At 34.4% G+C, this 2,861-nt stretch overlaps 1 protein-coding gene across 2 annotated transcripts in view; it reads right to left on the bottom strand.

The window, feature by feature from the left end:
• Positions 1 to 1,156, bottom strand: part of LOC107657393 (integral membrane protein GPR155-like) — a 25,033-nt gene extending 23,877 nt beyond the window's left edge. Inside the window, exons 1-2 of one of the 2 annotated variants that reach the window (XM_016445442.1) lie at positions 1,145 to 1,156; positions 963 to 990 (exon numbers count right to left, since the gene is read on the bottom strand). The gene's annotated coding sequence lies outside the window, so the exon portion shown is untranslated. Of the gene's footprint in view, positions 1 to 962 lie in introns of both variants that reach the window. The other variant, XM_016445443.1, reaches the window with a different exon arrangement.
• Between the last annotated feature and the right edge of the window lie 1,705 nt (positions 1,157 to 2,861).

The following is a 2,861-nucleotide window of genomic DNA, read 5'->3' as shown; positions in this document are numbered from 1 at the left end:
CATTGAACTTTCAGCTTCATAACTTTGCAGATATTGTTTATGCTCAAACAGCAACATTACACACTAACGTTAAAAAAAGTGAAATCGCAATGAACCACCCCTTTAAAACAGGGACTTGCTGCCACCTACTGGTGGTTTTATTGTCATCTTTATTTATCCATGACAGACCTAAACCAGCCAAGGTGCCAGCACAAAAATACATTCAACAAAATATTGTTTAATTAGCAGTATTGGCCAAAATTCCTCCATTTCAGGCCCCAGAATGAGCTTATAAAGAATTTAAAAAATATATTAAAAAAAGCTTATTAATAATAGTTTAATAAGGCTAATTTTTCATTAAAGGTGCAGTGTGTAAATTTTAGCAGCATCTAGTGGTGAGGTTGCAAATTGCAACCAACGGCTCAGTCCCCCCCTCCCCCCACCCCTTAATCATTCAATAAATCGTTGTTATTGGGAATGTTAATGTACTTGTTCATCATTGTGTCAACAAAGTGACGAAACGCGCTGTGTAGAGCAGTTTGTCCGTTCAGGGCTACTGTAGAAACATGGTGGCGACTCCCATGTAAGGGACCCGCGGTGTATGTAGATAGAAACTGCTCAATCTAAGGTAATAAAAACATACCGGTTAAGTAAGGTCTTTATACACATCTGAAAACATAGTTTGCATTTATGTCAATAGATCGTTGTAAATATTACACATTGCACCTTTAAATAAAACCCTTTTTAGACAAATTTTGTAATCGTTGCGTAAAATTAGTACAGACGCATGGGCATATGTTTTTAGTCGGACCCTGCACTCAAAAAGCGCTGTAGCATGATACAGTGAAGGCATCAGATGGTAGTACCATGGTACTGAATGATTACTATATTTACTATCTAATGATATTATGGTCAAATGATCTGATCAACACCTGACCTGAGTCTACTTTAGATGTACAGTAGTGACTTGTTGACAGACTCACCGGATCAGCTGATTCCTGTAAATCCGATCTAGTGTGTGAGAAACACACTTTCACTCATGCTGTCTCATCCAGATGACTTTGAGCAATGAACTCAGCTCCATGACAGCTCTTCCGCCTCGGGTCTGCTCGCCTCTGCTCTCTCAGTGCTGGAAGCATGTGTCTGTTATCGCAGTAGTACACACACACACACACACCGCTGCAGTGAAGCACTCATAACACACGAGCTGCAGATCGCCAATAGAAAGCAGCCAAGACTCTGCGCATGCGCAGGGACCTTTCACGTGGTGCTTTGCATGAGCCCAAAACAGACTTGAGAGCTCCAACTCTTTTATTAAAAACAGTTATGAGATCTCTCGATTATATGGGGAATAATATTAACATTGCAACATTAAAATGCATTCATTCTGAAAAACTGAACAATTCATGTATTAATTCATTTGACAGCTTACAAAATAACGAGCAAGACAAGTTCTCGTGATGACCGATAGACGACAGCCTTTCTCTACAGGAAGGATTCACAATGTACTGCTAATTAGAATTTTTTTTGGTGCATTCAGAATAAAATGGCTTAAAGAGTGCTTAGCAAAGCCTCACTCAATGGTACCATATTCCTAATCATATTTTCAAAACCATTGGTGGCCTTGAATTTGTGTTAAGATGTAATCTTGATCTATTTTAAAATTCCTTTGAAGGTTTTTCATTTTCATAAACAAGTACAGCTTTCTAGGGAAATTATATTTACCTATAACTTGTCTTTTCCCCTCACAACTCCACTCTTTTGAACAATAGGGCTGTAGTTATTAACAGGAAGTCTTTGTTTAAAAGTGATTGTATAGTAAAGGCGTTACTTTTATTCATGATTTATAAGATGCAAATGTGTATTTCTTATCTCATAATGATTTTAGTAATAAATACGGAGTTAGAATTACAATTAAAGGCTATTATAAAGTATGCAATGCAATACTGGTTTGTTAAGAATAATCCAAAAAAATATGTAATGTAGATCTCTTCGATAGTAAGTGTAATAACAAACTTATTTATAAAGAGTTTAACTGTATTATCACGGTGGATTACCAGTGCTAAAATAATAAATAAATAATACAAAAAATGTACGCCCTCCTTTAATAGCCTATATTTCTTTGTGAGTTTGTGAAAATGTAGAGCTTCAAGTACTTAAAAAAAAACTAAATAGAAAGTCTGAAACTCTTTGTTGCTCTATCTCAAAATGTTTATTATTTTAATGTATTTTTATTAGTGCAGTCAAACGATTAATCGCATCCAAAATAGAGGTTTTTGTTTACATAATATATGTGTGTGTACTGTGTATGTTTATTATGTATATATAAACACACACACATGCATGTATATATTTAAGAAAAATAGGTTATGTTTATATATATATATATATATATATATAAACATAACCTATTTTTCTTAAATATATACATGCATGTGTGTGTGTTTATATATACATAATAAACATACACAGTACACACACATATATTATGTAAACAAAAACTTTTATTATGGATGCGATTAATTGTTTGACAGCACTCATTTTTATTTGATGTCTATATGTACTTCTTCTATTGATTCTTGCTCCTTGTGTGTTTTTTCCCTCCTCATTGTTGCTATTATTGTCGTGAGTATAATGTTGATTATTCATATTATTTATGGTCGATGTGCCTTATGTTGTTGGATGTTGCTCCTGTTGTGTACAATTTGCAATTACCAAAAAAAAAAATAGATATATATATATTGGTCGAACGTCATTGTTTGGGCCACTGAGCAGTTTTTGCGTAGGAACTGCAGACTCACCATAAAATATACAGTGGGTACGGAAAGTATTCAGACCCCCTTAAATTTTTCACTCTTTGTTATATTGCAGCCATTTGCTAA

Source organism: Sinocyclocheilus anshuiensis, unplaced genomic scaffold (genome assembly GCF_001515605.1).
Source record: "Sinocyclocheilus anshuiensis isolate Anshui unplaced genomic scaffold, SAMN03320099.WGS_v1.1 scaffold355, whole genome shotgun sequence".
Classification (NCBI taxonomy): Eukaryota; Metazoa; Chordata; class Actinopteri; order Cypriniformes; family Cyprinidae; genus Sinocyclocheilus; species Sinocyclocheilus anshuiensis.
The sequence above is the reverse complement of the archived record's forward strand: the minus strand, read 5'-3'. Positions and strand labels throughout refer to the sequence as shown.